We start from the raw sequence: 19542 nt of genomic DNA on the forward strand, positions 1-19542 counted from the left end.
AACCAATACTTCTTTTATAATCTACTACTAATATGCTCTAACTAAATTCTTTGGATCAAATTTTTGCGTCTTTTTTCTTCTTCATACAATTATAAGTCCATCAAAACCTAGAATTTTTGAAAATAAGACATGACTTCAATATATTTTGGTCTCTTTTATCGCTAATTTCACACACACACACACACACCAAAAAATTATAGACTTTTTTTCCCCCTGCACAAATTAAAAAAAAAAAAAAAAAAACTTTTTTTGCGCTGAATGCCCATGTCATCCAACTAATCTAAGCAGTGGTTGAATAGTTTGTAGTGAAATTGAAGACAATTTTGTAAACATTGCATAAATCTTTATAGCACTGAAAATGTAAATTTTTCAGAAATATTTTAAACCATAAATTCCTTTAGTTCACTTTTCTGGACCACTTTTTCTGATATTGTTTTCACTTTTTATTTTCTTCTTTAAAGCATTTCATCACATACTGCACTACAGAATAAGATGAATTCACTAATTTAACAATATACTGAATTGATCAACTACCCATAAAATGAAAAATAATTACTTTTCAATTGCTATTTGTTGTTTCCTTGCCATTACGAGCCATTTTAAAACAATAAATAGATTATAGAGAAATAAGTAAACGAAAATTAAAACCAAACAATTTTACAAACGCCAATAAAATACAAAAATTTAAAAAAATAGCCAAGCAATAATATTATTTTATAAATTTAGCTAAAATCTTTCCATACACGAGCATTTTTGTGAAGTATTTTATCTTAGTCTTAATACATTTTTAATTTTTATGAAAAAATAAATAAATAATCTCAATTTTTTTTAAATATATACGAAAAAACTATACGGTGATGTGTCTTACTTGAATATACAAAAACCGATTTTTAAATGATAAGGAAGCAAACTCATAAATTATTTCATCAAGATTAATTCGTTTGGACTGGATAGTTCTCAGTTTAAAGCAACATCATACTTTCATGGCTTTCATGTCCCATATCGCTATACAAATAGTTTTTTTTTTTAATTATAAGCTTCACTTTTGAAAATGAATGTTCACACTTTGTTACAGTCATAGGACTCGTTAAATATGTGATGCATGCTGTGCTTACATTAGAAAAACTGAGTAAATTGAACTATGATTTATTATTATAGATACTTTTCATCCATTTAATAATATTTCTTTGCTTCTGTTTCTCTTTAAACAGTGCCTTATTCCCCATTAAGTTTGGGTAATCCATCAGATTACCTGCATATATTCTATCTCAAAACCAATGACTAATTAATTTTAGCCCTTTTATCTATCTCTATAGATTTCAAAGAAGTAGAGTAAAATTAACTTTCACTATAAGTAGCCCATTTTAAGTTCCTAAAACTAAAAGTACTGCGCTTACGTTACATTTTCGTTCTCTCTATCCTTATTTATTTTTATTTATCGTATATTGTAATCATTTATTATAAAATTCATTTGAGTTGGGAGTGTATTTATTTCTTAGATATGAGGAATTTGCTTCAAATCATGACAACTGATATTAGTGATAATAACGATTGATACTAGTAAAGAAAAAAAATTAAATAATTTTAGAATATGACCAGAGGAGGAGTTGATTGTATTAACAAAAAGAGTGCATCCTACAGCGCTATTAAAACCACCACAAAACTGCTAATGGTGATTTTTTTATGCAATGCTAAACTCCATCAGAATAAATTTTACAAATCTATGTATCCCAATAAAAATAATAAAGCGATCGAGCTTTTCTTTACAAGTTGACTAACTCATTACTGGTAGAATACTGTTATAAATATCTAAACCTGAATATCAGCTTGCCACTTTCCATCCCTTCGAGCTTCAAAGAGTTATTATCAGAAAATGACTCTCCTTGTTCTCATGAGAACATACTTAATTGAAAGATATACTGACTTGACAAAGCATCAAATCAGTTTAATTGATGAAATAAGATATGTCTATGGTGCTTATTTATGTTCAGAACATAGGGACATAAAATGCTAAATTGCTTGGCAGAATGCAGTCACTCATGAAAATGATGAATTTTAGAGATATTTTCTTTGATAATCAATTCCTCTCTCTTTGATGCATCTAATTTTATAAGAATCAATAGACACTTTATGATTATTTTATCAATCAGTGAATAATCTTGAATTTTAATTGCATCATAATCAAAGTATTTCTCTTATTCGACTGACTTATCTTTACATTTGCAAAGTTGCCACAATATGAGTAATATACACAAAAAATATACATTATAAATATATATCATAAAAAAATACTCATATACGCTTATTTTGTGTATATTTGAATAATATACACAAAATAAATTTGTATAGATATCAAAGATTTTGTAGACATTTTTTTAAGATGAAAGAAGCATGATAATAAGCATGATGAAAAGCATGCATGCAATGTCACAGATTGCTACACTTAAATACAAGGTCTAAAATAGAAGCTCCTAAAAGAAAAGTTATTAAGGATAATTAAGATGGAAATATAAATGAAGGATTTTCTGGAACTTTCACATTAAATCAACAGATTTGTCATGGATTTCTTTTATGCTTACTTTCATATGAAATTAGGGCTGATTTCCTAAGTATCAAGAACATTCTTTATACCTTAGAAATGAAACTGAAGCTGAGTACATAAAATACCTATCATTAGGAATCAACAAGCCTACCCTAAAATAAGTTTTTGGATCTTTTTATTGCTCAAATTTTCATAATTCTTCAAAATCTCTTTTCATTTCCTAACTCTTATTCCTTAATGTCCAAAGATTTCTGCAGTCATAAACACTAGTTGCCAAAATGTGAAGAGAATTTCGGTAATTTTAAGCAAGGCATTCTCTATTAATCCAAATGCTGATGATAAACCTACAGATTCAAATTGAAAAGATTTTAAAACTATGTTTAGAAATCTTAAAACCTCGCATTAAATAATTAAGAGCAGAACAAATTCAATTTATAGCCTTTGATTTTTCACTTTTATATCAAACATTCACCTAGAAACCCAACTGCAGGTTTCTACCTACTTTTTAAAAAGTGCCATCTTTTCCTGGTATACTATCGTTTAACTTCTAGTTACACCAAACACGTTTTATTTTAATCTGGCTTCTATAGTGGTAGCAGTTGGTAACAATATTGACACAATTGCCATGAATGTATTGGAGGGTATAAATTTTTATTTAATTAGAAATCATTTCTAACAAAATAAATATTTCTTGGCTCAAAAAGTGAAAACATAATATAGTCAATAAAGTTACATTTTCTATTTCTTTTTCTAAATTACGCATAAAAAATTGATAATTTTTCCCCATTACTGTGGGGCTTCCAACATTTAGGACCTTGGACACTGTCGCAGTTTTAGTTATTGCTTTGTAGAACAGTCTAAATGATTTACAGTTAAACATTTTGTAGCAAAATAATTTTTATATAATTAGTAAATCATTTAAGACAGCAAATGAAAAAAGAAATAATAATAATAACGCAGTATTATTCTTTTATGATAAGATTTTTTACAGTATTTTTAGTAAATAAATTTTAATGTTCTAATTAAAAGCACAGAAAAACATGCTATCCAGTTTTTTACTTAAGAACATAGTAAAAATTAAGTTAGATGTGTGCTCAAAATATTTCTTCATTTGATATTTTGCCCATATAATATTGTTTACTAAATATATTCCGACACAAATCATAAAATATGTAAAATGCTGTGACTCAATCGGCAGAGCATTTCGTTTATCATTCGTTGGACCATGGTTCTAATCCCAGCTTTGAAGCTGTATCAGAAAACTAAAATTGTTTCATTTAAAATGTTATCTATGGGTTATCTAAGATCTGGAAGGTTCTAGATCTTTCTTAAATATTCAAATTTTATCGTTATTAAACATACTATATATGTATAAAAGCTGAGCTGATCAGTAATGGGAAAGTTCTCATTCTCGTGCTGTTGTGAGTTGCATCGTTCTAATAAATCTAATTGTTTGTTTAAACTAACGGTGTAATTACATCTTCGTGACAAATTTAGTGGAGGCGCCGGGTAGAAATACTGTAACTGTGGATAACAGTGACAGCCGTTAAGAGGAGTATCTCCCGAATTTTGGCTTTACTTTCCAAAAAACAGAAAGAGAACGAAAATGAAAAAAACCAAGCCCGTTGTAATGACTCTTACTTATCAAAATTAAGGATCCCATCGAGCTTCACAAGCGAGCCTGGAGAAGATTATCTCCAAAAGTTCAAGAAATGGGATGCAATGAGGTGCCTAACCAAATTTTATTTCTTCCTTCCTTCGATAGTTTTCTGCTTAAATTAACATTTTTTAAGAATACTGAATATAATTTATTACCAAATATAACGAATAATAGCTAATAGATGAAATAATAATTTTAATGCTGATATTTGCCGTTACATTTATTTATATTTTCATTTATTAATATTAATATTTGCTATCTTTTTAATACTTTTAAATGAAAGAAAAAAATACATTTTTTTTAATGCCGTAACAAGCCAGAAATTTATAATAATTTAAATTCTCCCAGTATGGGGATCTACTAAAAACAAGAAATCATGAGACATATTATTTTTAGAACTTAATTAATGGATTTTTAGGACTACTTAGAAGATAAAAAAAAAAATCTCATTTAAAATATATTAGTATAGCATAAAAGCTCTTCTGAAAATATATATTACGAAAAGAATTGTGAAAATGTAATCCTTCTGGTATAAGAATCACTAGATGGTATTTGTTATTCCAACAGAAAAAAGAATTACTATTAACTAAATAGATGAGTTTTATTAAAGTGAACCCATTTATGGGAATAAACATTTAATAAAGAAAAATTATTGACATTTGACAGACACATTTAACCTTTTCTATCTTGCGTTTTTTTTTTTTTTTTCACATCAAATAGTTTGTGAATTTTTCCTTTTGTTTGCTTCAAATAGTATTTAGATTCAGATAAAACTTAAGAAGCATTTATGTTTAGTGAACTGCACTTAAACAATGAAACATTTTAATTCTAGAAATTTTGAAGTATTAGTCTCTTTAAATATAGAAATTCGTTATAAATTTCAATACATGTTATGTATAATACCTTAGTAATTACAGTATTAAAATCATAAATTGCCAAATATTAAGAACTACCAGATAATTTAACACGTTGAATTTAACTCCTTGAAAGAAAAAATACAAACTGAAATAGGACAGAACGAGGGGAGGGAAATACGGAACTTTTAATTCCTTTTTTATATATATTCTGGAAAATACAATTTTTTTTAGTTTTCTCAAGCATTAAAGCTCAACAAATACTTCATTTTTTAAAATCATTCTGTGTCAAAATTTATTTATTTTTGTATGCATAACGCTAGAAAATATACAGAGAGCTCCTACATTTCTGGACGTTTATTCTCCTAAGTAAAATGTGCGCATTTTTCGAATAAAATTTTCATAACTCTTTTCATGAGGATTCACAATACGCCACTAAAGTAACGAGAGCAATTTCTTCTCTTTACAAGGGAACCATCTAGAACAGTCTTGTAATTTGATGATACCAACATATCAGTGAAAAAAGAGTTTAAAATAGGTTCATCACAGAGGTGGGGTTGAGGATCAACCCTCATAAATTTATATTAGAGGCAAATGCATTTATCTTTATATCACTATATCCCTTCAACTCCCATTTTTCACCTTTCAACATTTTCTTTTCATTTTTAATTCATTAATGTAGAATCGGAAATCCAAATTAAATTTTTAAAAAATGGAGAATTCAATAGCGATTGAAAAAGGAAGATACTATTTATACAGAAAAAAAATGAGTTATTCTTAATTTATGAAACTGGATTTGTTTATTATTTAATTTTCAATTTCTCCCACCACATGCAGAGGCATGTAGTGGAACGACTCTTTTCAAAGGAGCAAACACCTAAGAAGTATGAGCCAGAAAATACAAATTCTCTTATTTTTTATTTTTCATCCAGGAGTATAGTTGCACAATAATGCACATTTACATTATTGATTGTTTAAACTGATTTTGAATAATTTGATAGTTTTTAGAATAATTTATGTATATTTTATTACCACAAGAAAGAAATATTTTACCATACAAATTTAGGAAAAAAGCTAAATTGTATTTCAAAAGTCAATTTTAAGTAAAATACAAGTTCAAACTTTTTCGAATCCTTTTTTATATCTTTTACTTATTTAAATAGATTTCAAAACTGCTGTGAAGAAATGAAAAATTGTACTCAGTGCAAGTTCAATGAATAATTTACAACCTTATTTATATTTTTGCTACAAAAATGAATAATTCGATTTTTTGCTACAAAAATGTATAAATAAACTAACTCTAAAAAATAACACATAACTTTTACAAATGCCCAAAACTGTACTTTAATATAACTGTAATAATATAACTGTATAAATGCCCAAACTTTTTTAAAAATAATAATTAAATTCTTTTTTTAATTCTATTTAATATTTTCAAACTCGTTAACAGATGTTGCCACGGTTGCAGGGAAATGAAATTCTAGTTTATTTAATATTTAACTTATAAATAAGCTCTAAAAATTTTTAAATAATGCATTGTCAGCAAGAATAAATTCCTATACATAACTTCTTTACTCTAACACAAACAGAAGTGACCGGAATTTCGATTAATAAATTCCATAATTATAAGCAGTAAATAAAATTGCTCAATAACAAATATACATGTACATATAATGAAGAGAGAAATAAAATGTTTAAAATAAGAATTTAAAAGTTTTTATAGCAGAAATAATTTCCAAATATTTATTAAAAATATTTTATGATAAAAGGTAAGCAGATTAATAAAATTATTTAGATTTAAAAGTAGCCATATGTGCTAATAATCAATCTACATAGCACATATTAAGAAATAAATAATGAAATAAATTATTTTTTTTGAGCGGAATAATTACTAATAAATATAATAATGGCTAAATTGTTTGATTAATATAAATTGTCATTGAAGATAAAAGTTTCCTTGTAATAAATACATAACAATATAGCGTCAATAATACACAAAGATTTAGGGAAAAAATCATATGTTGATCATGTCATACATTTCAATTACATTCGCAAGAAAAGCCTAAAATTAACATGAAATTTCACAGTAAAGGAAGAATTATAGTTTAGAATAAATATTCTATTTGTGAACCGTATTGAATATAATATTCAGAGAAAATCTTATTTTCAGAATGATATGAATCACTGATAATTTTCATAAGGAAGTTTTCGCTCTTTTTTTTTACATATATATATAAATTCTGGAAAATACAATTTTTTTTAAATTTTTTTTTCGTTTTCTCAAGCATTAAATCTTTTGATAGCTCACCAAAGACTTCATATTTTAAAATAATTTTGTGTCATTTTTTTTTTTTTTGTATACATGCATAACGCAAGAAAGTATATAGAGAAAACTTCTACTTTTCAGGGCGTTTATCCTCCTAAGTAAAATGTGCGCATTTTTCGAATAAAATTTTGATAACTGTTTTCATGATTATTGATAATAAGCCGCTAACGCAACGAGAACTATTTCCTCTCTCTATAAAGGAACCAGCTGAAATGGTCTTGTAATTAGCTGATACCACCATATCAGTGAAAAAGGAGTTTAAAATAGGTTTATCACAGAGGTGGGGTTGGGGACCGACCCTTATAAATTTATATACCCTTATAAATTTATATTATATCTTCAACTCCCATTCGGTCACCTTTCCCTAAGTGTTAGCAACAGTTCAACACAGGTATAAGATCAAAGAGGATTCTTTTATAAAAAAATTATTTTTTTAACAATTTCCAAGAAAGTTCAGAAGATATAAATTACAAATAAATGTTCATGATAAATTAAAAAAGTATTTGACTGTCGTGAACTTAATAATAAGAAATGTAAATTCAGTTTGAGTTGGATTTCGAAGCATTTTTAATACTTATGTCAAAATAATCTGTTGTCTGTTAAAAGAATTCTGATTACTAAAAGTAACAGGATTTTACTCTTTCCTACATGATCATCAAAACAATGAGATTTTAGAACAAACCTGTGAAATATTTATTCATTAATCATGTATTTGATACACATTAACTCTTTTTCTAATTTAAAAAAAAATCCATTGAGTCTTTGAAAACGATTATTTTAGAAAAATTAGTTATTAGTTTAGTAACCAGAGCAGAACAAATTGCTAACAAGAGAATAAAATTGGTATGAAATGTTAAGCTTTTCAATTATATTATTTAAAATTTGGTAAATGTTCGTTGGCTTATCTAAAATTTCCCGAGTTTCACAATATTTTCCTTTTGCTATATTATAAATATGTCTTTTAAATTTTTACGATGTAAAAACTATAATCAAAATAACATGTTGATGCTAATTTTACTTTGGTAACTATAAGAATAATCAATTTTAAACGATTTATTTCATTTTTAATCTTTTCAAATTGATAGCTGCAGAGCTAGGCACTGCATAAGCATGAAAGCAGATTAATCAAATCTTTAAGTAATAATTGCAATATTTCTATATTGCTAAATTTAAGGATCTTCATGAAAATTCGTAAATTTAAAATAAAAATGTTTCATGATTTAATGTTTATTAGTGCTAAAAGTGCTCAATATAAACATAAAAAAAATAGATGTCTGCTTCTGATGAGAGAATTCATGATATAATGAAAAGTGGCAAAAACTGAGACTTGTGATTTTGTAGTACTAGAAATTCTTGATCATTATGAGATGAAGGTAAATTTAAAAATAATAATAATAATAAGTAAGCATTTCGAAGACGATAATATGGATGACTTTGTACTTAGGAGTAAGAAAAAAACTAATTGTTGAATATGTGCAGTCAATAATTTCCGCGGCGTTTTGAAGCCTTCAAAGTTAATTCAGTATTTGGATTTTTGGTTAATTTTCCAAAAAGAACTAACGTTGAAATTAAGAAAGCTGCACAAAAATTTAAAGGACATTAATTTTAGAATATTGAATGTGAATTTGGTAATAAAACAGTATGTTTTAATTTCTTCATGTCACTACTTCCCGTAGCAAACCAAGAAAAAATCGTGCCTGCTATAAATTCTTATGAACTGGTATATGACACTATGGTGCAACCACTTTTCCAAAAGTTATGGTTGCGTTGTAAATTTATGGATATCGAAAGGTTAACAATACAAGAGGTGAATAAATCTTTATGAAATTGAAGTTGCTGAAAAAATGTTATAGATTGTTGATAATTCAAGAATGTCTGAAATCTGTGGCTATTATGGACAAGAACATGATGCATTGAAGGAAAAAAAAAAAATTGATTCCCAAGACCGTTTGACTGAATACAAATAAAAAAATTGAGGAAAATTGCAACATGAGATTGTACATAATATAATAATAAAATGCAACAAATATATTATATGATTTGTTTTATAACTTAATACTGTTTGTATCTTTAAAAATATCCAATAATATAATTAAAGAGTTTTTAAAATGTGATTTTTTTTTCACTTATAAACTTTTATTCAAAAATATTTAAGTCTTCAATTTTTAAACAATTAACTTATTCCATTAAATAATTTTAAATTGTTAAATTTATTATTATTAGAAATAATAATTTAAATTTAATATTAACTAATAAAAAGTGTAAATAAGATAAAAATACTAATTTAATTATTTTAATATAAAATATTTACTAAAAAATTAATGTACAAATATTAAATTGAATAAAAAATACGATTTAGTCCATTGGACAAAGTACGCCGACACTGTTTATTACAATTCCGAAAGAACATAAATAGAATATACCCCCTGAATAGTTCTCAATTCACAATAAAACTCATAAAAAAAATTGGGGAAAAAATTGGTTAATAAAAAAATTGGGGGAATTTAGGAACTAAAAAAAATTTAATTGAAAAAGTTGCCTTTTTTTGAAAGACTTAAATAATGAAAAAAATGATGTATTGGCCAAGAATAATTTTTCAATTTCAAAATTTGAATGCTTGGACACTATAATGTCCATCCTATTTTGAAAATATGCAAAATTCAGTCGACACTCATTGCTGACATCTGGCCCTCACAGGTTTGTGTGCAGGCCTATCACAGCTATACATATAAGTAAAGGAAATCATATTTAGATATATAGGTAAAGCGAATATCAATACCTAGCGACCTAAAACCATATAATCACATATATATTTGCGCAAATAGGTCTATATATTTTCGATCCGATGCTCTTAGTAACAAGAAAAAGGGACAAAACATTTAAAAGGAATTAATGAAAGTGCTTATGTTTCAAGCTATCCTATAATTGAGAATTGTTTAAAAGGTACCCCCCCCCCCTTCTTTATATTTATGTTTCTTATCAACTGAATAACAGTTTTAAACATGAAAATTTTCCAACATATTAATAATTATGAAAAATTTTAAATGCAACCAGGAGAGAATAAATACCCTAACCATGCTTTTTACCAAAATAAAATAACCATAAAATAACATATCTGTACAAAAATAGGACATTTGAATAAAAAACAAATGCATGACAAGAAGTTATGCGTTATGTATGAACGTTGAAACTCAATCAATTGATTAGCATGCTAAAAGGCAAAAAATCTCGAATAAATTCATAAGTTAAAACTTTTTTTTTCTATTTTCCTTATTCGTCAGTAATAATTATTTTACAATCTAATCAATGAACCAATTTTCAACGTAGCAATTAATTTCAGATTAGTTTAAAGATTAAGTCACAAAGTAAGGAATAAATTCACGAATACAGTATCTTCTCTGAGGATCTCAATGATCTAAGAAATAAATCCTCTGTTAGGTAAATAATCTTTGAGATCATATGAGACCTTTCTGTTCATCGTAAAATTCTCATAATTAAATTAATTTTATAACTTATTTATTGTTTATATTATTTATAATTTCACAATCTTGCTAAAGCAATCCCTAGATTTCGTAAAAATTGGTCTCCTCATCAATATTGGGCAATGTAGAAGATGTTGAAAAACAGAAAAACTATTAGCATTAGTAGTGTACATACAATCATATCCAATTTCTAAAGAAAATCAGCAGCCATGCCAAATGCCTCATTTTTTAAGCCGTATACAATAACAAAAATTTTAATGATGGAATGAAAAATCTTACATTATTTGAGAAATCAAAATTGTGATTTTTTGGCCCTTGGTGATGGGAGTCTGTAGCCAAAACTTTATTTATTCTCATGCATGGAAAGATAATGAATATATCAGAGAGCTCGAAACTATTTCCTGCTGATTTCACGGAGGAGCTTAAGATATGCCTAAGAGATCTGAGAAATAAGTCTGTAAAGATAAATCTTCATAAGCGAGATATAAAGAGAATGCGAGTTTTGATTTTTTCCAAAATTTTGACATTCGTTTACTGATGTGGTTTAAAATTATTCACGTATCGTCAAAACTTTAGCCATAGTTTAGGAATATTTTTAAATGAATAATTTGATATGAACTAATTAAAAAAAGTTATAATAATAAATAAAGCAACCATAAACAAATTCTTTTATACAGAATAAAATAAAGAATTCTTTAGAAATTTTAATATAATTGATTCGTAATATTGACAAAAATTTACCCCGTTTTTGTCCATTATATACTCAGTTGGCGTGCTTGAGAAAAAAACTAAAATAAATTTAAATTACCCAGATTTATTAGATACGATGTTTCAGAAATATTAACATCTGGGCCGGGGTGAGTCTTCTACAGAGTTGAAAGCATTGCAAATCTCAAAGCCCTTTATTCTTGCCGAAATTCGAACCCAAATTATCTTTTTATTAATTTTAATTTAATCTTCACACAAATCATTATAAGTATCATATTCAGACAAATTTAAATAAGAAAACGATTATTTGCAGATTACTTTCTAAAAAGTTGATTTCAGTGTTTTGCGCATAAAAATTACCCGATTGAAATTTAAACATAATTTTAAAGAAAATAATAATGAAGAAATTTGTAAAATTTTTCTCAAATCTAGCGCAATAATTTTTAATAATAGGATCGGATATTAAGTTACAAAACACCACATTTTTTTATAATTATGAAGTAGCATACTATAAAATTTGCTAGTGGTTATTAATTAGTAATTCTACTAAATTTCCAAAATACATTTAAACAATACGTGATTTTAATTTGAATAAACTCTACAGCATGGTCTTCATAATTGAAAAAAATCTCAGAATGAAATATTTCTCAAAATAAAGCAAAAAAAAAAAAAAAAAGACAGAGCTCGAGGCTCCTAAAAGTAATAACGCTTCTATGCAACTTCCTTGTTTTAACTATTTAATTATCCGGGCTTGGTAAACATAAATCATTTTACATTTTCTTATCATTTTTAATACATTAATGTAGAATCGGAAGTCCAAATTAAATTCAAGAAATCAATATTTCAATAACGAGTGAAAAAGGAAGATACTATTTACACAGAAAAGAACGGAATATTCTTAAATCATAAAACTGGATTTATTTATTATTTAACTTTAAATTTCTCCCACTAGATGCCGCTGCGTTTGGTAGAACGACGCTTTCAAAGGAGCAATCACTTAAGAAGGATGAGCAAATGCAAATTCTCTGCTTGTTATTTCTCATCCAGGAGTATAGTTGCACAATAATGCACATTAACATTATTTATTGTTTAAATTGATTTTGAATAATTTGATAGTTTTTAGAATAATTTATGTATATTTTATTACCACAAGAAAGAAATATTTTACTATACAAACTTAGGAAAAAAGCTAACTTGTGTTTCAAAAATCAATTTTGACTAAAATTCATATTCACACTTTTTCAAATCATTTTTCTTATATTCCTTTTCTCATTTAAATAGATTTCAAAAGCACTTTGAAGAAATGAATCATTGTACTCAGTGCAAGTTTAATGAATAAGTAATTTTACACCCTTATTTATATTTTTGCATCAAAAATGTATAAATAAACTAAAAGATGATTGAAAATAGATAAATAATTCATTTAACTTGAAAAAATAACACACACACTTTTATAAACGCACAAAACAGTAGATTTTTTAAAAATATTAATTAAATTCTCTTTTTATATCTATTGAACATTTTCAAACTCACTACTAGATGACGCCACAGTTGCAAAGAAATGAAATTCTAGTTTATATATATACATATAACAAACAGAGAAATAAAATGTTTTAAAATAAGAATTTAAAAGTTTTTATTGCAGAAATAATTTTCAAATATTTATAAAAAATATGTACAGACAAAATGTAAGCAGATTGATGCAATTTTTAGATTTAAAAGTAGCCATATGTGTTAATAATCAATCGACATAGCACAAATTCGGAAATAAATAATCAAATAAATGTTTTTTTACCAGAAATACTAATAAATATAACAATGGCTAAATTGTTTGACTAATATAAATTTGGCATTTAAGATAAAAGTTTACTTGTAATAAATATATAAAAATATAGCATCAATAATACACCAAGATTTAGGGGAAAAAATCATATGTTGATCATGTCATGCAATTCAACTACATTCGTAAATAAAGCTTAAAATTAGTGTGAAATTTCACAGTAAAGGAAAAATTATAGTTTATAATGAAAATTCTATTTGGGAACCGTATTTAATATTATTTTCAGAGAAAAAAATTTTTTTTTCAGAATGATATAAATTGCATGACTTATGATATGATGTGAAATTAGATAAAGTTGAGAACCAATAATCCTTGTAGTTAATAAAAAATAAAAAAAAATTCACAATATTTGGTATATTTGGTAATATTGAAGAATCGGCATAAATTTTAGATATATTTTTCCGAGGAAGATTTAAGAATATAGTATTAGTTAATATTTAAGATAAGAAGTTAATTTCATCGATAAATAAGTATATTGAACGATCCTTTTAGTAGTTTTAAACATCGAAACTTACTTACGGTACTAAATCTTGATGAAATAAGACTTCTTAGCCACCACAATTTCGGCAACAACGAATTCAAGAAATGTAAATATTGGACCTGTTGAGGGACGCTTATTCCTGGGTTAGGAAAGTCAGTCCATTGGTTCACAACTCGGATGACGTCATGTCTTCACAGCATGGGGAGATAAATGGTTAGTCTCCGCAAAGGCGAGTAAGGCATTACCGATAAGAGGTCAAACACAAAATTTCTCTAATTTGGCTTCAAAATAATAAACAGCAATTAATTTCATATTTTTATCAAGATACTTAATATCTAATTTAATTATAATAAATAATTATTTGTATTGTGTCGGGAAATAGAATTTGTATGACCGAACGATAAAGTATAATAGAAAATGAAGAATCAGTAACTTAATCTCAACTAAAATGTAACACACTGATAGTGGAAACATTTTCACATTATTTCAATTGCCTCACAAACTAAGACAATAGCTTAAACAAACTAAGGTAATTATAAATGTATAATTAAACTTGACTATTGATCTATATCTATGTTAAGAATTAATCTTATGCTAATTAAATTGATATTGTTGGATATTATATGAAGTGAAATCATTCAAATCAAATGTTAAAGAATTTTAAAATCAATTTTGGCTTGTTCAGAAAGTATCAATTACAGTTATCACTGTTAATTTTAATGACAAAAAATAAAAAAAACTATTTAAAATAAAATTCTTATTTCTCGATATCAATTAAAGTATTACTATCAAATCTTTTAATTAAAAGTTTATTTTTTTAATTGCAGGTTTGTAATTCTTAATTCCTCAAACTAAATTAACTAATTGTTCTTTTAAAAATAAGAATTACACTAGAAAACACAGAAAGAGTATTCATATAACTCAAAATTCATGCGAATCTCTTAAACATTTAGTTTGTTTAAAAAGGTTTCTATTTAAGTTTGAGAAGATTTAAGAGGTATAAAAAAATCTTAATTTGAAAACATAAATTATAGTACAAAAATTAAATTATAAAATACAAAAATAGCTTCAAAACATGAAAGTTGAAGAAAAAAATTACCTTACATTGTACAGATATATCACCATTATTATCTTAAACTATAAAATTACCTTTCATTTTAATAATCTCCCCAACCCCAAATTCAATATTTCTGCCAAGTTTTGATGGTTGTGTATGCAATCATTATTGAAATAATAAACCACGCCGCACGAAAAACAAGACGAAATTCGATATAACAATAAACTGTATTTCCAGAAAAATAGGAATTTTAGAATGGATAATCACTTGATCCCAAACTTGCTTAAAATTATGCGTAATCAACCCAAACTTTCAATTTAAGACAGTTAAATTAGATCAATTTTAAAAATGCTTCAATTTGTATGTCAAATTTGATAAAGAAAAAAAAATTATCTTTAGTTTGGATTTCTAAAGTATACAAACAATTTATCGTTTCAATTTTTTTTCTATAGATTTCTAAGATTTTGGCAGTTGCATTTTGGTAATAACTGCAGGAGGATCAACTTAAGACTATGTCAGCTTAAGACTAATTTTTACCATTTATCGAAAACTTTCAAGAAATCCTTTGCTTAAAACGCTTAAAGGACTTAAGTGGAGAAGTGTTTGAAAATACATTTTAAGAATAAGTACTTCAGAAAGTGGTTGATTCAAGACATTTATTTGTTAGAAGGGGAAATTAAAATATTTTCTACTTTAAAAAAAAAAAAAAATTGAATTTATTTTTCAAGAACAAGCAAAACAAAAGGGGAAATAAAATGTTTTCTATAAAAAAATTTTTATATGTTTTTTATTTCTTTGCAGTAGCAACAAAGAAAATTATTCTACCAGAAATGTTTTTATACCATCTTAAAATTCAAACTTTTTCTTTTTTAATGCTACCAGTTTCTTTTCTGTGCACATTTTCTTTTCATTTTTATAAATTCTTCAAATTTAAATATTAATTGAATAAGTAGAGCTATAGAATTAGTTTATTTACTTCTTTTTAATTATTGAAAAATTAATTATTTAATTAATTGTTTTAAAATGCTCGTTGAAACCTTTCTTCAGTAGTTGTGGTATTACAACTTTTGAAAAAAATTGGCAATTTTTAAAATTTATCTTGTTTAATTGATATTTTTATTTTATTTTAAAAAAAAAACATTTCAAACGGTAAAAAGGTTTATAATATTTTATACAAAAGTAACCTTTATTCTAGAATTAATCGTGAAAGTATTTTAATCTAGAGAACGCAGGGTATATCAGTAAATCATTTATCTTATCAGTCTTATAAACAGAGGCGAGCCAACATAAGCCCAGTCGATGACACTTGTTGCTCCAAGTTCAAAGTAATTTTATATTAATCAACTAGATTCTCTTGAAAGATAAAAAATATCATCAGAATTTATTTATAAGAATAAAACGTACAGCGTACTTATTCGTTTACAGCATGCAAAAAATGTAACATAATTCCTCAAAGCAATTGAAACTCCCCTTCATTTGCTTTGGGGAGAGTTTCATTATGTTCTTTTGTGGGGTTTCTTCCCCCCACCCTTTTACACTCGACCAATATTTTTTTTCTTTTTTTGATGCCGCTGTTATTTATTCTAACGAAAACCGGAAATAAGAGAATTAATTAAGTATATTTAATTTTCATTCCGTCGCTTGAACAATTACTTGATGAATAATCAATTTATTATTTTATGAGTTTTGGAGAAACAAATCTATTAATCAGATAGTTTCTGTTTTATTTCTGAATGAATAAATTGTATAATTTGGGTTTTCCAATGCAGATCTCACTACCGTATTGTTAAACTATCAAAGTAGGAAACTACCGAGGGACGCAGCATTTTTGGAAGGCCGTCAAAACAGAAGTTACCAAAGTGAACAAACTGAGTCATGGATTACGAAACAAAACATAACTTTTTTTGGAAACTTTGCCGTTAACAAAGCATTTTTAGTAACTAACTTTATTAAGAAAAATGTTAAAATATTAAATTATGTAAAAGATTCATTTTAAAATGATTTTTACTCGAATATGTTCGAAAGCACATTCAAGATGTGTATTCTCTGGAGTCCATTACCTTGGTAAGTGAATAAAAGTTGTTTCTTATAATTATTTTTCTATTCAATGATTTTTTTTATCTATCTTGGAAATTTATTATAGAAAAAACGCGTTAACTCTATAGAACGGCTTTAATCTTGAAAAATTAGTTAGTTCTTATAAATTTATTACTTTGATACTTTAATACTTACTTTAATTTATTACTTTTAAATAAATACAAATAATAATAATAATCAGAAAAAAATAATAGCATGGAATCATCAAGAGTAAAAAGATTTGTTTGAACATTCACCGCAAAAAAGGGCATACATTTTATAAAGAAGAATGTATTCAGATCACTTGGATATTTCTAAATATTAGTTTGCATAATCTGACGTATGTGTGAAACATTTAAATTGCTACAATTCAATCAATTCACAGCTGAATTTCATAGTAATGAGCGGCTATGTGATATATATCAACATAAGAAATTAAAATAACAATAATAATAATATAATGTGGAGAGAAAAAAATGAAAAATAACGTAAGACTAAAGTATACAACCGATATTAGAATCTTACAACTAGTGATTTTTCATGGATTGATGAAAATAGCAACTTCTTAAATATTTCCGGAAATTTATTAAATCGTAGTTCATAGTAAGTGATACACTTCAAATCGGATAGGGCAATTGAGCACTCGAAATTTTTACCATTCATCGAAATCTTTCAAGAAATCCTTTGCTTAAAATACTCAAAGGATTTAAGTGAAGTGTTTGAAAGTATATTTTAAGAACAAGGACTTCAAAAAGTGGTTGATTCAAGACACTAATTTGTTAAAAATTGATAATAGAATATTTTCTATTAAAAAATAAGTTTAAGAAAAAACTTTTTAAATTTTTTTCTTCATGAACAAGAAAAACAAAAGGGAAAATAAAATATTTTCTACAAAAAAAAAAAAAAAAAAAATCATTTCCCTGCAGTAGCGTCAAAGAAAATTATTCTACCAGAAATGTTTTTATACCATCTGAAAATTCAAACTTTTCTTTTTCAATGATAGCAGTTTCATTTCTGTGCATATTTTCTTTTCATTTTTATAAATTCTTCAAATTTAAATATTAATTGAATAGGTTGAGCTATAGATTTAGTTTATTTACTTGTTTTTAATATTGAAAAATTAATTATTTCATTAATTGTCTTAAAATGCTCATTAAAATCTTTCTTCAGTATTTGTGGGGAAAATTTGAAATATAACAACAATATTTACAACTTTCGAAAAGAAATCGGCAATTTTTAAAATTTATCTTGTTTAATCGATGTTTCCATTTTATTTTTAAAAAAACATTTCAAACGGTAAAAAAAAAGTTATAATATTTTATACAAAGGTAGCTTTTACTCTAGAAATATTAATTATGAAAATATTTTAATCTTCAGTAACGCATTGTATATCAGCTTTTACAGTAAGCGTATAAATAAAAGCGAGCCAACAAAAGCCCAATCGATAACACGAGTTGCGCCAAGTTCGAAATAATTTTATATTAATTAATAGCTTCTCTTGAAAAAATCTTGCCAATTTAGAAAGAAATTGTCATCAAAATCTATTTATAAGAATAAAACGTTCAGCATATTTACTGATTAACAACAACATGCAAAAAATATAACACATTTCTCAAAACAATTGAAACTCCCCTTCATTTGCTTTGAGGGGAGTTTCATTGTGTTTTTTGCAGCGTTTCTTCCTCTTCTTTTACACTCGATCAATTTTTTTTTTGTGTGTGTGTGTGTCTTTTCCTTTTTTTTTAAATGCCACTGTTATTCATTCTAACGGAAACCGGAAACAGAAGAATTAATTACGTATCTTTAATTTTCATTCCGTCGCTTGAACAATTACTTGATGATTAATCAATTTATTATTTTATGAGTTTTGAAGAAACAAATCTATTAATCAGATAATTTCTGTTTTACTTCTGAATGAATAAATTGTTTTCCAATGCAGTTCTCAGTACCGTATTGTTAAACTATCAAAGTAGGAAACTATCGAGGGACCCAGCATTTTTGGAGGGCCTCGAGATTATATTTCTGGTGATGTCAGGATAAATTAATTTTGTGCCTCCATTTAATTTATTAATTTATTACTAATAACATATATTAGTACTTATTTAAATTAAAATCAAATATTGTTTAAATTACAGAAACCTATTCTTAGGATTTCTTTCATGTTTTTACAATTGCTTGAAAAAAAAAATCATTTTTGATCCTTTTTTTTTTTTTTTTTTGCAGTTGTCTCACAAACCAACTACCCTGGAAAATTTACCAACAACTAAGAAAAAACTAGACTGCGAGAAAAAAACTTTTATTGCTTATTTACCATTATACTACAAATTACTCTTGAATTTAAATTAACATTTCTTTTATATGCAAGCTGCTGAAAAAAATATTTTCTGCAAAGTGACCCTCAACTAAATGTTTTGCTATTTAAATTTAGCAAAATTATTTGCTACTTCGGAAGGTTATATGGAGTTCAAACTCAAATAAAAAAAAATCTGGGTTTGGAAGGGAAAAGTGCTTTCCCC

The 19542-nt window shown here is 26.1% G+C and overlaps 1 protein-coding gene across 2 annotated transcripts in view; it reads right to left on the minus strand.

Moving 5' to 3' along the window:
* The window catches only part of LOC129960288 (protein argonaute-2-like), a 29275-nt gene extending 15259 nt beyond the window's left edge, over window positions 1-14016 (minus strand). The window contains exon 1 of one of the 2 annotated variants that reach the window (XM_056073592.1): window positions 13932-14016. The gene's annotated coding sequence lies outside the window, so the exon portion shown is untranslated. Of the gene's footprint in view, window positions 1-13927 lie in introns of both variants that reach the window. The other variant, XM_056073593.1, reaches the window with a different exon arrangement.
* Between the last annotated feature and the right edge of the window lie 5526 nt (window positions 14017-19542).

Source organism: Argiope bruennichi, chromosome X2 (assembly GCF_947563725.1).
Source record: "Argiope bruennichi chromosome X2, qqArgBrue1.1, whole genome shotgun sequence".
Taxonomy (NCBI): domain Eukaryota; kingdom Metazoa; phylum Arthropoda; class Arachnida; order Araneae; family Araneidae; genus Argiope; species Argiope bruennichi.